At 44.1% G+C, this 17931-nt stretch overlaps 1 protein-coding gene across 2 annotated transcripts in view; it reads left to right on the top strand.

Annotated features, from left to right (window-relative positions):
- The window catches only part of ESCO2 (establishment of sister chromatid cohesion N-acetyltransferase 2), a 769905-nt gene that overhangs the window by 630148 nt on the left and 121826 nt on the right, over positions 1 to 17931 (top strand). The window lies entirely within an intron of this gene.

Raw genomic sequence — 17931 nt, 5'->3', positions numbered from 1 at the left:
AACAATTCATCGTCGGGCTTTGACGATAAATTCTTTTGCTCTCATTCTCAGTATTCCAAAATGGCTTCGATAAGCCATCCAACTACCGATCTTCTGAAAAAAACGTAAAAATAAAGACAGAGGCAGACTGCATAGGTCCAAAACTGCTGACAGTGCTTCCGTTAAGCTAGTTGCCAGTCCGCCAGTACTCAGTGAGGTGCCTTTGCAGCCCCTGATGCCCGCTTCTACAGATTTGCAAGCCTCTGCTGAGACCCATTTGGAGTCAGGTATGCCGCGAGATGCTTCCTCTACTATGGAACCTGAGGATATCTCTACCTTGGATGGGTCCGGAGCCAGCAGGTACCTGCTTTCTGAGGTTGTATTCCAACCTACCGATGTTCGTATTAAACCGACAACTTTGTTTTTACCTAAAACTACGAGTTTCTTAGGCTCAGAGTTTGCACTATGCTTAGAAAACAGACGACCAAAGCACATGCTCAAGCTCCCATGCCACAAAAACAAAAGCTAAGAATGGCTGAAGACCTCATTACTTCAACTAGGGGAAGCCAGCCTTCCCCTGCTAAAAGGCAAAGAATTGAGTTTCCTTCTGATTCTACAGACCAGGAGTCCAATGACTCTTACCCTTCTGAGGACATACCCTTATCAACCTATGAGGATTCAGATGCAGAGGAATCCATTCCCTCTGCCTCCCCTCCAGAGGATTTTTCTTTTGTTGAAACCTTGCATACTTAGAGAGCATTTCCTCTGGGAATGTCAGGACTATCCTCAGTCCAAAAAGAGACTCAGAATTTTTAGAGTTGCCTCAGCACAGGCCTCTAGCTATACCCCCTGTTCTGGATATTGTAGATGATGTCTTCATGGAATCCAGTCTTACTCCTGACACTTCACTACCAGTTCCTAGAAAACCTGACAAGTACTACAGAGTACCTAATTCTCACAAATTTCTCTAAGAATCCTACTGCGGATCCAGAGACCTTTCCCAGGGACCTAAAGGCATTAAGGCTACTACAGCCAAAAACCCTACCCCTTCAGACAGAGATTCAAGAGCTTTAGACAGATGAGGTAAGAAGGTATATACCTCTGCAACTCTTGCCATCAGAGCTTTGAATTGCCAGTTTCACATGTTGAAGTACCAGCAACATATTATGGAACTAATTAGACAACAAATGGTGTTACTTCCCAATTGTGCAGAAAATAAAGATTTACAAGAGTTAATGCATTCTGCAAACCAAGTTAGTAAACATACTTTGCAGTGTGGTTTTGATGCCTTAGAAGCATCTTGCAGGGCTGCAGTCACTGGGTCTGTACTGAGAAGGAATGCTTGGCTGAAGGAACAAATCTTGCCAGATCATGTCAAAGAAAAGTTACTAGACGCTTCTTTAAATCAGGACCGTTAGTTTGGCATCAAAGCAGAAGACGTTCTTAAAAAGATGGAGGAAAAAGCTAAATCTCTGCAAACTGTCAAAGATTTGTTACAGGTGCCGCCACCTAGATTCAGTAGACATTGGCCTTCTAAAAACTGCTCCTTTCCAGCCCCTCCCCAGCCTTCAGTCCAATCCCAGGGGAAACAGACCACAAAGACTACAGTTTCAGGGTCTGCAGAGATCTAAACAATGGAGTGCTCCCACCTCAAAATCAGGGAGTGGTAAGCCACCCCCTTATGGAAAAAGTTCACAATGACTTTTCATTTATCCTTCCCAGCCATGCCCAATTACTTGCGCCCCTAGGAGGAGAACTTGCCCTTCATGCAAAAAACTGGATATCCATTACTCAGGACCGATGAGTTCTAAACATTGTATCCCAGGGATACAGATTCTACTTCCATTCACTGTCAACCCTAAGCGAGTTGCCAAACCTTCCTCCAAATCAGTGGGCAGATGCTCAAAAGGGGACAGGTTTTCCACTCCAGACTGTTCCTGGTACTCAGGAAAGAGGGCTCTTGGCGCCCTATCCTGGATCTATCAATTCTCAACACCTTTCTGTTGGTCCCAAAATTCAAAATGCTTACTTTGCAGCAGCTTCTCCCAATGCTAGCCAAGGATGCCTGGTTAGTCGCCCTAGACTTAAAAGAGGCTTACCTGCACGTCCCCATAAGGGAGTCTTGCAGTAAATATATATGTTTCAGGGCAGGCTCTATGCACTGTCAGTTCTCTGCACTTCCCTTTGGCTTATCTACTGCACCCAGAGTATTCACAAAGTGCCTGGCTCCAGCCATTGCATACTGCAGGCAGAGAAATATTCAAATTTACCCATACTTAGACGATTTCCTGATTCAGGCGAACAGTCAGGAATTGCTACTTCAGCACCTGGCATTTGTAAAAGGACTCCTAACTTTACTGGGGTACACCATCAATGAAAATAAATCACAACTGGTGCCCAGTCAAAAAAAATATATTCCTGGGAGCAAGCTTGAACACAACTTCCGAGATGACATTCCTCATTCCAGAAAAGCAGGTATATTTGACAAACTACTTCAAACTAATGGCCACCAAAACCCAGCTATCTGCAAGCCCTAGGGTTCATGGCCTCATGCAGTCTGCTACTGGTACTTAAAAAGTCTCTAGTGTCAACATTCTCAGGACCTGGAGACAGTGATTCCTATCATACCTTCTTTAAGGGCAGAATTCCTTTGGTGGGCAGAAGCATGCTACCACAAAAAGGGACTGCCTTTCACTCGACCCCTCGCCACCCAAACCCTGACAACAGATGCATCAGACTATGCATGGGGGGCTCACATGGCAGGCAAATAGAGCCCAGGGCAAATTCTCTTGCATATCAATCAAAAAGAGATGCTAGCTGTATAGAATGCTCTGACAGCTTTCAAATACCTAGTCCTTCCAGGACAGCTCCTGATAAAGACAGACAACACCACAGTTATGTGGTACGTAAACAAGCAGGGGGAAACCCATTCTTACCCACTCTGCAGGTTATCCATGGCCCTGTGGAACACAGCCTTGAGCAACCAAGTGCACCTACAAGCTCAATTCCTGCCAGGCAAGCAAAATTCACTAGCAGACGACTTGAGCAGAAATCTACTGGACCCACACGAATGGAAACTGAAGCCCAACTCATTCAAACTTCTAATCCAGAGATGGGGACACCGGAGGTGGACCTCTTTGCCTCCCCCGAGAACCACCAATCGAGCAAATTCTGCACCAGGAATCCTCATAGCAGGGCCTGGAAGGTGGACGCCCTGTCCTTCACATGGGAAAACCTCTCAGTTTATGCCTTTTCCCCCTCTGCCCTTCCTCTCAAAAGTCCTACTCAAGATCAAGCAAGACAGGCCAAGGGCAATCCTTATTGCCCCAGACTGGCCACACCAGCACTGGTACCCACTCCTATGCAGTCTGACAGCAGTCCCACCCTGGCACCTATATCTCGCACCTTCCCTGCTGTCTCAGCAGGAGGGACAGATTTTTGCATCCACATTTGCAAACCCAAAACCTTGCAGCCTGGCTTATCCCCTGAATACACCACCAGAAACCCTCAGCAAACAGGTGCTGGAAGTCATCCTTGAGGCCAGAAGGCCTAGTACTAGGAAATCCTATGCTGAAAAGTGGAAAAGAAAAGGACACAGCTGTGCCCACCTTACCTGAAATCCTTGATTACCTAACAGAGCTGCTCCACAGAGGCCTATCCTTCTTCATTAAGATTCATGCCTCTGCCATCTCAACTCATTATATTACTGAGCCACCTCTCTTTTCTTACCCTCTCATCAAACAGTTCCTGTGAGGGGCTAATAATTTAAGGCCCCCTAGGAAAGCTCCCACCCCTGCCTGGGACCTTAACGTTGTACTGGAAAAGCTCATGCTTCCTTCTTTTGAACCTATGGCTTCAGCAGAGATAAAATTCCTCTCTTGGAAAACAGCCTTGCTACTAGCCAGTACTTCAGCAAGAAGAGTGTCTGAGTTACAGGCACTAATGGCTGTGGAACCCTTCATTGTTTTTCCATGCTGACAGGCTTTCCCTCAGGACTAACCCATTCTTTATGCCTAAGATAGTATCTAGTGTTGCTCTAAACCAATCCATACATTTGCCAATCTTCTTCCCTAATCCTCAGAATAAAGGAGAAAGGATCCTGCACTCTTTGGACGTGCACAGACAGCCTGAGCATCCTTTTTGGCTCCACGGTGCTTAGGAGTATTTTCCAGTGAGCCACCCAAGAATAAGGCGCTAGGGACGCTGTCCCATATGTAAAAATGAAGGTGAGATTGGACTACACAACATAAAGAAGTTATGTGCTCACCGTAACGTTCCATGTTGGTAGTCCATCTCTCACCTTCATTTTTACCAACCCGCCCTCCTGCCCTCATCCTGGAAGATCTGGAGATAATAATAATAATAATAATTTGGTTATCTATGGTTGGAGGCCCTTTAGTATTGGTTTGTGTCTCATGGTTATTTCTTCTAGTGAGCAGCAGACAAGATCTTGGGTTTGTACTGGTGCACTATGGGATACCTGCTTAGCCACAAGCCAACCAGAAGTCTTCGAGCTTGTAAATCAGCCGAGTCGGAGCCGAGGATCGGCTCCGAACCAATATGTAAAAATGAAGAGTGAGATGGACTACCAACATGGAACGTTATGGCGAGTACATAACTTCTTTTTTCATAGCTCTGTGTATGTGGTAGTGGTGTTATACTGCATTTGTTTTGTTTCTCTTGCTGCTTTTGTGGCCTTTTCCGTTGGCCATTTTGGTATCCCGTTTGTTTCCTTTCTTCCCACAGGCTAGGCCCGTCTCCGTTAGAGGACCTAGTCCTCCCCATTGTTTCCGTGTGGTCTTTGGTTTGGTGCTCCATACTGTTAGCTTATTAGTGTTGTCGTATCTGGCTAGTGGTGCTATCCTCCATTTGTTTCCCCGGGCTAGTAGGCCTGTTGAAGTTAGAGGACCTAGTCCTCCCTGTAGTCTTTTTCCCGCCGGTTACTAGGCCGTTTTTAGTTAGAGGCTCTAGTTTTCCGCGCAGAGTTTAGTTGGGTCCAGTGTGTGTATGTATTGCTTTGTACCTGTGTGTGTTCTTTATTCAACGTGCCCAAGGATTCTAAGGAACACAGGCTTTCGGGCTTTAAAAGTGTGTTGAATGCAACAATAAAATGTCTTTGACTGATGGGCACTCCGTGTGCATGTACTGCTTGGGGGCTATTCACCTCCAAGAGTCCTGCTTGTTTTGTCATTCCTCCAGCCCTGCGTACTACAGGAGAAGGAAGAACAAGCTCATTTTGAAAGGACTACTTAAATACTCCTTCGAGGAAGACTTGGCTAAGCCTTCCAGTGCCTTATCCTCTCCAGCTAAAAAGGACAAAAAGACTTCTAAGAAGCGCTCTCCGGCTCCGTCTGTTTCTTCGGAGCCACCAGAGAAAGTTGCTAGAACAGCTTCTCCTTCTTCGGTTCCATTGCCTTCGGTGCTGACAGGAGGTAGTGTCTTGACTAAGTCTGTATCGGCTCCCAGCCTTTTGGAGCCGGTCACGGATATTTTGTTTCGGAGCCTGTCTCCAGTTATTCGACTGGTTTCTCCTTCACGCAAGTCCCCCTCTGTAAGGAGATCCAGAGGACCCTTTCCGATGAGGACTTTGCTAGAGTGGTGAAGAAACTGCATTAGTCATCAGTGTTGGCCAAATTGATTTCGGCTCCGGAGCCTGTGGCCACTTCAGCCTTTGTTGTTCCTCCAAGCCTTTCTCTGCCTTCGAACCCAGAGTTGTCTGTTCCGTCGGGTGCCATTAGGTCGGTTCCAGTAGCCTCGTCTGACCTCTCGATTCCGATTTCTGCTCCGACCCAGTCAGCTCCATCCATGGTGTCAAGGGTCCACAGTTCTCCAGTAGGACCCGAGGGGGAGGGCTCGGATCGATCTTCATTGGTTCCGAGCCTTCCTCTCGGTGCTTTGGCTTGAGTGAGCTTGGACCCGACATCTGCTTCAGACCTCATCTCCTCGCCGCCGAGGGCTGCTACTGTATTTTCTACAGTTAGTCAGCCTTCGGAGTCAGGGGGGTCAGGCTTCGAGGTTATGAGGAGCGTGCTGACCAGGTCGTCAGCAGCATCCTACTGCACCAATACTCTCCCCCCTCTGACACCGGTGTCAGTTTCGGATCACCATCTATCCCTGGACAGTGGAGACCCAAAGCCTCAGGATACCACCATGAGTGGTCCCCAACTTTCTGACGTCTTCCCAGAGTTTTTGTCTGAGGAGCCCGCCAGAAAGAAATTGTGTAAGAGGAAACAACTCACCTCCCCGGATGAGTCTCTCACGTCGGGCACCGACCTCGAGGAGTCAGAGGGGTCCCCCAAGCCGTCTTCTGAAGATATTTCTTTTTCAGATATCCTTGCGATCAGACTTTCGGGTCTCAACCCTCTGTCTCTTGAGTTTCTCCCCCTTTTGATGAGCTACTAAATCTTGTCTGTCGAAAGGTGTGGGAAACTCCTGACACTGTGGAACCGGTCTTTAGGAGACCCAATAAGTTTTTGTCCTCCCCCACTGACAGCCATGGTGGTGGCAGCAGCCACCAAGAAGGAACTTGCTTAAACTTCATCTACAGTCCATCCGCCTAACAAGGAGTCACGGGCCATGGACAAGTATGGGAAGCGTGTGTTTACCTCAGCGGCCTTTACACTGCGGTCCCTGAACTACTTGACACATTTTACAAGGCACCAGAGAGATCTCCTAAAAGAGCTAGGAGATTCTCTATAGGGTAACATTTCTGATGCTGTGGCACAGAAGGTCAATGCACAGATTTCTAACCTAAATTCCCTTACCAACGCCTCCATGAGACTCCTCTCATACGCAGCCGACGGAGCGATTAGGGCAGCAGGTTCTGGAGTCTCTCTTAGGAAACACTCCTGTATGCGCCTGTGAAATTTCGCAGAGGCCTTCAAGTCTACATTCACCAACGCCCCCTTTGATGGTTCATCGTTGTTCAGAACCAAGGTGAAGGACATTCTCACTAGGTGCGAGCAGGCAGGAAAAACCTTGTCTGCTGTGGGAGTCTGTTTTTCCATGCCTTCTAGTCCTTACCCCAAGGGCCAGAAGGGTGGGAAAATTTGGTTCAGGAAGTCACAGAGGTTTTTTCAGGGTGCACAAAGTGATTCCCCCTCCAGAGGCAGGGGAGGGCGTGGAAATTCAGGTAGATGCTGCCCTAAAGGCAGAGGAGGCCCATGTAACCAGGGGGACCGTGATTCCTTTCGTGGTTCTCCCTATCAGTGCTCCTGAAGGGTGGCCCGACTGTGCATCTCTGGAGCCAGTTGGGGGTCACATTTCTTTATTCCCAGAAGCCTGGCAAGACGTCACCCAAGACGAGTGGGTATTAAAGATAATTTCCAGAGGTTATCATATTCCCTTCTCCTCCCCCGCCAACCAAGAGAATCCCAGACGTTCCACCCAGTCACAGGGATTCTGCAACTTTAGAAATAAAGTTGCTTTCAAAGAGCCTTCCAGCTTGTCCCCGCAGACCAAGTAGGATATAGGGACTTGCTCCAGATTCTTTTTGGTGCCGAAAAGAACAGGGAACCTGAGACCCATCTTGGATCTCAGCCGATTGAACCTTCATGTACAAAAGTCCAAGTTTCACATGGTGACCTTCCAGTCAGTACTCCCTCTGTTAGGGAAAGATGTGTGGATGTGCTCCCTCGACCTCAAAGATGCTTACTACCATATCAAGATGAACAAGGCATCGATAAGCCATCTACACTTCCTGCTGGGAGCCAGTCATTTTCACTTTCGCGCTCTGCCCTTTGGTCTCACCACAGCCCCCAGGGTCGTTACCAAGTACATAGCAGTGGTAATGGCTCACTTGAGACATCAGGGATTCCAAGTGTTTCCGTACCTGGACGACTAGCTCCTTTCTGCCACCAGCAGGCATCTACTGTTACAGACCAGGGATGCCACCATTACACTGTACCAAAGGTTAGGAATTACTCTAAATTGGGAAAAATCTGCCTTGTTGCCCTCGCAGCATGTCACTTTTATCGGCGCCGAACTAGATTCGGTACTCATGAGGGCCTTCTTACCAAAGGAGAGAATTCAGCGTCTACAACAGCAGGTCCAAGCGCTTTCTTTCACCTTACTACCATTGAGGAAGGTCAAGGCAAATGTGGTCCTCACGTTATTAGGGACCATGGCTGCCACGATCATGCTAGTTCCCCTTGCCAGACTACACGTGAGGGTTCTTCAGTGGTGCCTTCCACCCAATGGTCACTACAGTATCTTCCACTCTCCCATTCTATTCTGATTACGGACACTTGCAAGCAGGCAGGATCTACGCTGGTGGCTTCGGACCAGCAATCACAACGTGGGCAAGCCTTTTGTCCCATCTTCTCCAGTTGCCATTGTGACCACGGATGCCTCCCAGATCTGGTGGGGGGGCATTATCTCGGCAGGACAGTCCAAGGCACGTGGCAGGATCACAAGACCATTTGCATATCAATGTCTTGGAGATGAGAACAGTGCAATTAGTGTTGCAAGCACTTCAGAGCTTTCTCCCTGTAGGGGCAATTGCATTCCACTTAGACAACATGTCAGTGGTATGGTATCTGAACAAACGGAGAGGAACCAAATCATACCCCCTTTGCAGAGAGGCACTTCGAGTTTGGCAGTGGGCGGTGTCTTCCCACTGCTTTCTAGTTGCAACGCATATACCGGGGAAGTCCAGTGTAATTGCCGACAGGCTGAGCAGAGCTATCCTAATGCCTCATGAGTGGTCCCTGAACAGTTATGTTGTGGAGAAGATGTTCCGTAGATGCGGTCAGCCTTGCTGCGATCTATTTGCCAGCCCCCTCAATGCCAAATGCAGCAGCTACTTCACCCTTACCTCCCAGAGTGGAAGACACCCAGGGAAGCTCTGGTTCACAATACGCCCTCCGGTCTTCTCTACGCCTTTCCACCGTTACCTCTGATATCAAAGTTCATTCAGAAAGCACACAGTCTTTGGGAAGCAAAATGATCCTCATTGCCCCGCACTGGCCTCTTCATATTTTGTTTCCCTTCCTTCAACCCTATCTAATGGACAAGCCCTGAATTCTGGACCCAGCTCTAGATCTGCTGACTCATATGTCAGGACAGTTCCATCCCTCCATCCAGACCCTCAAGTTGACATCTTGGCTGCTCCAGTTCTGTCCTTAGTTAGGCTTCATGATTTTTCCCCGGTAGTGGTCCATATTCTGTCGTCTTCCCACAAGCCTTCTACCAGAAAGATTTATTCCAGTAAGTGGAAGAGATTTTCTTTTTGGGCCCGTGAGAGACATATTGATCCTTATACAGAGCTTATTTCAGCAATATTAGAATTTCTTAACTGTTCAGTTAGGGCTCAGCTGCAGCAACCATTAAAGTGCAACTGGCAGCGATTTCTACCTTTCAAGTTGCTAATGAGCCCAGCCTTATGGCTCATAGGCTTTGTAGGGCCTTTCTGAAAGGGACACTGTTACTCCGACCTCCAGTCTTTGATCCAGTAATGCCATGGGACCTCAGTTTTGTATTACAGAAGCTCACCTCAACTCACTTTGAGCCTGCAGCTACGTGTAACATTAAATTCTTATCATGGAAGACAGTATTCTTGGTAGCCATAACCTCAGCTAGGTGGGTCTCTGAACTCCAAGCCTTATCGATTAAGCCACCTTATTTGATCCACAAAGATAGGGTCTCCTTAAGAACCAATCCTTCCTTTGTTCCAAAGGTTGCCTCTTGTCAATATCAACCAATCCATTGAGTTGCCTGTGTTTTTTCCTGAATTCTCCAACAAGGCAGAATTTAAGTTTCATCATCTAGATGTTCATAGACAATTGCGTTTCTATTTACACAGGACAAAAGATTTCAGGAAATCAGATCAAATGTTTGTCTTGTTTTCAGACACTAGACTTGGGGTTCCTGTTTTTAAGGTAACCTTGTCTCGCTGGATCTCCGATTGCATCTCATTTATTTATGCTTCCAATGGCAAAGGATTACCCTTTAAAGTGAAGGCTCATTCTGCACGATCTGTGTCTACCTCAACTGCGTTTCACGCTAGGATGTCTATGGATGATATTTGTGCTGCAGCAACATGGGCTTCGCCTCGTACCTTTATTAGTCACTACAAATTAGATCTGGTCTTTAGAGGCAGATCTTCCTTTGATTCCACAGTGCTCAAGAGTATTTTTCACTGAGCCACCCAAGATCAAGGTGCTAGGGACGCTGTCCCACGGGTAAGAATAAAGGCGAGATTGGACTATATAACATCAAGAAGTTATGTACTCACCATAACGTTCGATGTATGTAGTCCATCTCCCCTTACATTCTTACTAACCCTCCCTCCTACCCCCTCCTGGTGGACCTGGAGGTGTATAGTCTCTAGGTGTCAGTAGTCCATTCTGTTGGGGTTGTTCTTCTCAGTGTGTGTGTGTGTGTGTGTGTGTGTGTGTGTGTGTGTGTGTGTGTGTACGCACGCGCGCCCTTGCAGCAAACATGTTCTGGGGAATAGACCTGTTGCATAATGGGATACCGCTTAGTCTTGAGCCAATTGAAGACTTCGAGCTAGAGTATGGCCGAGTCGGAGCCGAACCCACAGATAAGAATGTAAGATGAGATGGACTAAATACATCGAACGTTATGGCGAGTACATAACTTCTTGTTCTCTGTGAAGATGTCGACTCTGAAATCTGTATCAAACACGTCCTTGCACCTCCTTTCCCACACCTCGGAAGGAGCAGTAGGGCGGCTGTGACAGGCATAGCCATGAGGCGACATGCCTGGCTCAGGTTGCGTCAGTTTGCAAACCCTTTCAAGGCGTCTTTTACCAGTGCTCCCTATGATGGTTCCTCCCTTTTCGGGAAGACAGTACGTGACACTCTTGTCCAGAGCGAAAAAGATGGGAAGACTTTGCCGTCTGGATCAGTTTCTCTAACCCTCAGCGTTTTTTTTTTTTTTCTAGGAACCAAAGAGGGCAAAAGATGTGGTTCCAGAAATCAGTTTTCCTGGGAGTTTCAGGACAACTCATCTCCCAGAGGCATAGGGGGACAGGATCGATGCTGACCCAGAGGTAGAGGGGGTCCAAGGAATTTCGGGTCTAGGAAACCTTTTTCTGACAGGCCCACGCAGCAGCCCTGAGGGGTTGCCCGACTGTCCTATTCTGGAGGCAGTCGGAGGGAGATTGTCCTTGCACCCAGCAGCATGGGAGTCCATAACTGCAGATCATTGGGTGCTACAAATAATATCCAGAGGCTACACTACCAATTTGTTGCCCCTCCAAGTGCTACAAGACTCCTCCCGGATCTCCCACCTGCTCACAGGGAGGCCATAGCTCTAGAGGTTTCAAAACTGCTTCACAAATGAGCCATCAAACCGGTCCCCCTCGACCAGTCCAGATTAGACGTTTACTCCAGGTTCTTTTTAGTGCCAAAAAAGATGGGGGACCTCAGGTCCATTTTAGACCTGTCAACCTTGAACCTGTCTGTCAACAAACAAAAGTTCCAGATGGTCACCCTACAGTCCATTCTACCCTATTTCCGAGAGTGCAACTGGATGTGCTCGTTAGACCTCCAGGATGCTTACTACCATATCAAGATCCACAGAAGCTCCAGGGGGCTTCTTCGCTTCCGGCTGGGAGCCAGTCACTTTCAGTTCAGAGCTCTACCCTTTGGTTTCACCACAGCCCCCAGGGTGTTTACCAAGGTAATGGCAGTAGTAGCAGTTCACCTGAGGCTTCAGGGAATTCAGGTATTTCCTTACCTGACTACTGGCTCTTCGCTGCGTCCACCAAACGTCGTCTTTGTCTGGGCCGAGACTACTTTTTTCTCTTGGCAGATCGGCTGGGGATTACAGTCAATGTCCACAAATCCCTTTTGCAACTTTTACAAGTCTTAGATTTTATCAGGGCACAGCTATACACTTTGCAATTAAAAGTCTTCTTAACGCCAGACAGGATCTTAAACCTCAGGTACCTCATTGCTCTAATTGTGGCAACTGCTGAATTTTGCCAAGGACACCACAAAGGAAGCTCGCACTCCACCAGAAACTCAGTTTATTAAAGTACAATGAAAAATAACGCTGGAAATCCAAAATAAGTTTTCGATCAACTATCTTCATCAGAATGAGCATAAAACACTTGATTAACATCCTTACTAGTTATATACCCTATCCAATTAACAAAACAATACAATTGATTGTCAATTAGTAAAAATAATGTCAATTAGTAAAAATAATTTAAACTTAGCAAGCAATTTTTTAAAAACTCATACAAACAGCCTTAAAAATAATTAAAGTATTTATATTACTAAATTATGTAAAATAAACATACTTAATTTAAAAACATTCTAAATAGTAATATTACAGATTAAAAACACTCTAATTATAAAACTATTACCCTGTTTTGAATGCAAAATGTATATTTATGCAGTATATGGAAAATGTTGACATCTAGTGGCTTAATTGTGTAAATGCAAGAAGCTTACAATTCTGCTGATCTAAGTTTTAAAACTGGCTTAATAGACAAATAGTCATTTAAACCTGGAAATTTATTACAATCTAATACTATTTGCCAGTATAACTCTTTATATTCCAATTTATCTTCCCATAATCCACCCCTTATATCCTTGGGTACAGAGTCCAACACAAAGAAAGAAAAATCTGCTTGTGGGCAAGAAATTTGATGTCTAAACAATGCATTCTTCATATTCTGTTTTTTGATTTCATACAGATGTTCATAAATGCGACATCTCAATTTCCTTTCTGTTTTCCCCACATAAAAGGAGGTGCAAAAGTTGCATGTTACTAAATATACAATGCCATAGCTGTTGCAATTAAATGTACCTCTACTAATAAGTGTTTTATTCCTAGCTTCCAAAAAAATCTCCTTTCTATTATTTACCCTAGGGCATTGGGAACAAAAAACACATTTATATGTTCCCAACCCACGTGGACCAATATTCTTAGCTTTAGAACCTCCATATTCAAAAATTTGTTTAAAATTAGTGTCCTTCCGATAAATAAATTTTAAAGGGCTTTTATTATTCAATGGTAGGTCTGTAATTTGGACAAATCTTGTCCATTCCCTAGAAATCACATCCTTGATGGGTGCTGAATCACCTGTATAATCAAGTATATAAGCTCTATCATATAAGGTGGGTTTTTTGTTACCAAAATCAGTAGTTAGGGCAGGCATGCTCTGTCCTAAAATAGGGGCAAATCTTTTGTGCCTTTCCTGAACCACTTCAAATAAGGCACCATCAAGTAAGGACCTTGGGTAACCCCTATCTACCAACATGTTGCACACATTGTTGCATTCCTTTAAAAATTCTTGATCATCCGAGGTCATTCTGCTGACCCTGACAAGTTGACCCTTCACTAAATTTTTCTTTTGAAAATAAGGATGAGCACTTTTATAGTGGAGGTATGAATTGGAAAAGGTTTTCTTATGATGTCTACTAGAGGAAAACCCCTTGTCCAGCTTTTTGAGTGTAATATCCAAATAAACCAACTGTTCTGTATTTACCTCAAATGTAAAATCCAAAAAGTTGGTCGTACCTTTCAAATACTCCAAAAATTCATAGAATCTTTCCTTGGTATCTATCCAGAAAATACATATATCGTCCAAAAATCTCTTGTACATAGACCAACATTGGGTAAATGGACAATCCAAAATGAATAATTTCTCCCACCAATTCAAAACAATGTTACATATGTTGGGGCACATTTAGCACCCATGGCAACACCTTTATTTTGTCTGAAAAATTCCCCCTGAAAATACATGAAATTATTTTTCAAAATAATTTCCATGAATAAAAGGCAATTGATAAAATCAACATGAGAAAATGTACCATTATCTATCATTGCCTGTTCCAACCATAAAAGACCTGTCTCGTGTGGAATGGAGCCAAATAAGTCCACTATATCCAAAGTGATGAAAATAAGGTCTGGGGAATATAAATCTGTTTTAACACACCTCAAAAAATCCCAGGAATCCTTGAGGACAATGTCCCCAGTGTATGACAAAACCTTTAGTTTGTCATCTACAAATTTGGCCAATGGCGTGGTAATAGACCCCTCTGCTGAAACAATTAGCCTTAACGGTGGATCCATGGGGTTTTTATGAACCTTAGGTATGCCAAATACTGTCGGAACCCGGGGATGTTGGTTGAACAAAAAATTATATTGTTCCTTACTAATGGAACCGTCCAACAATAAATCTTCTAACATTAAATGTATTTTACTTTTAACTATGTTCACCTCATTAATTGAGGCCTTGGAATATTTACTTGTCATGTAAAGAATCCCTCATCTTGGATTCATAACAAATATTGTCCATTAGGACTGTTCCCCCACCCTTGTCAGGATACATCACTCTCAAGTTCTCATTCTGTTTTAATTCATTTAACAATTTTTTCTCTGCCTGAGATAGATTGGGAATGGCAAAATGTTTCGTAATAGTATTCCTTAACTCTCTCTTCATTGCCAAAATTCCTTAATTGTGGGGTGTAGAGGAGGGTTAAAAACACTCTTCCTTTGAATACCAGGAGTTAAAGGTGTGGTAATTTCTGGCTCATTAAATAATAAATGCAGATTTTGTTTTCTCAGGAATAATTTTAAATCTATAATGGATCTAGGAATACTAGCCTTCCTATTTGGAACAAATTTAAAACCTTTGGAAAAAAGCTGAAAATGTTCAGGATGTACATCAATATTACTGTAGTTGAAAATTTTATAGTTATATAGTTCCAAAATATTCCCTTCCTGGGTGATGGTCAAATTATCATCTATCTCCTGTTGTAACCCCTCTGATTGTAATAAATCCGGTTCTGATTGCGGATCCGGTTGGATCGACGGAGCGGGGGACCCTGATCTAAAGGGCATTCTTCTTCTTGGAAATGGTTGTCTGTAAAATCTCCCCTTTTATCATTGTCGGGGATATACTGTTGAAAACCACCTTCGTCCCTAATGGTCCTGTAATCTTGCATCCCTGAAAAAAACTTAGGTTTTGGGTATGCCAAATTATTCCTATATTCTTTAAGATCCCTGGCCAACTTGCCACGCTTCCTATTCATATTAGTAATACAATCAGAATCTATTTGCAAAAAGATATTGTGATACTGTTGTTTTTCTTTTTCAACCTTAAATAATAGGTCATTGACTATCCTGTCATTAATGGTCTCCATCTCTTTTACAAGACCTGCCATCACTCTCCCATTTTCTTTTATGATAGCTTTGATAACCTCAAACCCACACTGGTCAAAAATTTGTATTAAATTTAAATGAAAATCAGACCCTTCCTCAACTTTGTTAGGAAACTTTGACAATCTTAAACCTTTAGGTACAACCTGCTTGTCAAGACATTCCTTCAAATAATTACAGTCACATTCTAACCTTTTATATTTATCTAAGAAAAAGTACAAGTCGTCGAGGCTTTGTCTATATGTTTTAAAAGCTTTATCCCCATTGTCACATACACCATCTTGCATACCATAACATTTGTTTAAAAAACCTTGAAAATCAAGGTTTGGCTGTTTGTTATTAAAGTCACCTTTGTTAAAGTGTCCAGAAGAACCCTCTGCTGGAATAAATAATGGCGTTCCGTTGCCACCTGTTTGGGAATTGCCACCACGTAGCAATCTCGGAAAATCCATGAAATTTTGGCTCCCCTGCGAATCGGAGCCATTAGCTTGATGAGGTGGACTAGTATTGGGGCAGGAAACACCCCGTCCTGCTCCTCGAGGTGGTAAACCTCTTGGTAAAGCGCTGCCCTGCAATTCGGAGCCGTTAGCTTGAAAAAATAAACTGGTATTGGGGCAGGAATCACCCTGTCCTGCTCCTCGAGGTGATAATACCTGTTGTGTAACATTCCTCCGTTCGGAGGACGAGCCCACCAAAGAGTAGCACACTGGAGTAAGCAGCTCCACCAGTTGTGTCAGCTGCCCGATGACCTTTCTAAGTTCACCTCTGCTGTCATAACAGGAATCCGTATTAGATGCTGCTTCCGTGGTGTCAGCCATCCCAATAAACCAAGTCAAAGAAACCACAAAGAGATGAAGGCAAAATGAATTAAACTAGTAACAACTGCTGAATTTTGCCAAGGACACCACAAAGGAAGCTCGCACTCCACCAGAAACTCCGTTTATTAAAGTACAATGAAAAATAACGCTGGAAATCCAAAATACGTTTTCGATCAACTATCTTCATCAGAATGAGCATAAAACACTTGATTAACATCCTTACTAGTTATATACCCTATCCAATTAACAAAACAATACAATTGATTGTCAATTAGTAAAAATAATGTCAATTAGTAAAAATAATTTAAACCTAGCAAGCAATTTTTTAAAAACTCATACAAACAGCCTTAAAAATAAAGTATTTATATTACTAAATTATGTAAAATAAACATACTTAATTTAAAAACATTCTAAATAGTAATATTACAGATTAAAAACACTCTAATTATAAAACTATTAGCCTGTTTTGAATGCAAAATGTATATTTATGCAGTATATGGAAAATGTTGACATCTAGTGGCTTAATTGTGTAAATGCAAGAAGCTTACAATTTTGCTGATCTAAGTTTTAAAACTGGCTTAATAGACAAATAGTCATTTGAACCTGGAAATGTATTACAATCTAATACTATTTGCCAGTATAACTCTTTATATTCCAATTTATCTTCCCATAATCCACCCCTTATATCCTTGGGTACAGAGTCCAACACAAAGAAAGAAAAATCTGCTTGTGGGCAAGAAATTTGATGTCTAAACAATGCATTCTTCATATTCTGTTTTTTGATTTCATACAAATGTTCATAAATGCGACATCTCAATTTCCTTTCTGTTTTTCCCACATAAAAAGAGGTGCAAAAGTTGCATGTTACTAAATATACAATGCCATAACTGTTGCAATTAAATGTACCTCTGCTAATAAGTGTTTTATTCCTAGCTTCCAAAAAAATCTCCTTTCTATTGTTTATCCTAGGGCATTGGGAGCAAAACCACATTTGTATGTTCCCACCCCACGTGGACCAATATTCTTAGCTTTAGAACCTCCATATTCAAAAATTTGTTTAAAATTAGTGTCCTTCCGATAAATAAATTAATTGTGGACCTCAGATTTCCAAAGGCAAGCGATGTTCTTCGAGCCCTGGGCTCTATGGCTGCCGCAATCTCTATCCCCTCCTGTGCACGCCTTCACATGCGGGTCCTTCAATGGACTCTAGCTGTTCAGTGGTCTTGGCTAGACCTTCCCATGGATTTTCCAATAAGGATCAGTCACACCTGCAGGATGTCTCTCCTTTGGTGGCTTCATTCACCGGATGTTGCAGCAGGACGCCTTTTCATGTCATCTCCAGCCCAAGCCATAGTGACCACGGACGCCTCCCAACTCGGGTGGCGGGGGACACTGTTCGGGAAGGACGGTCCAAGGCACATGATCCCAGATAGAGACCAAGTTGCTCATAAATGTTCTGGAGGTGAGGGCAGTGCTTTTAGCCTTGAAAGCCTTCCACACTGTCCTTCCTCTGGATACGATTGCAATTCAGTCAGACAACATGACGGTTGTCTGGTACATCAACAAGCAGGGGGAACCAGATCTTACCCTCTTTGTCGCGAGGCCATGAGTGTGTGGGAGTGGGTGATTTCTACCAGATGGTTTCTGATCACAACACACATCCTGGGATGCTCCAACATTTTAGCGAACAGATTGAGTTGGACTATTCTGATACCGTATGAGTGGTCTCTGAAACAGTCAGTAGCAGAAGAGATATTCCTTGCGTGGGGACAGCCTTGCTGCGATCTCTTCTCATCTCCTTCCAACGCGAAGTGCAGCAAGTTCTTCGCTCTGATTCCCTCAATAGGGGGATGCCCCCAGAGACGCTTTAGTCCATGTTTGGCCCCCCGGGTTACTGTATGCTTACCCACCGTTACCACTCATTCCAAAGTTTCTTCTGAAAGCTTGCCGACTGGGGTGCAAAGTGATCCTCATTGCCCCATTCTGGCCTTAT

This window comes from Protopterus annectens, chromosome 2.part1 (genome assembly GCF_019279795.1).
Source record: "Protopterus annectens isolate FY-2018-M chromosome 2.part1, PAN1.0, whole genome shotgun sequence".
Classification (NCBI taxonomy): Eukaryota; Metazoa; Chordata; order Ceratodontiformes; family Protopteridae; genus Protopterus; species Protopterus annectens.
Note: the sequence above shows the minus strand (reverse complement) of the source record. Positions and strands in the feature narration are given on the sequence as shown.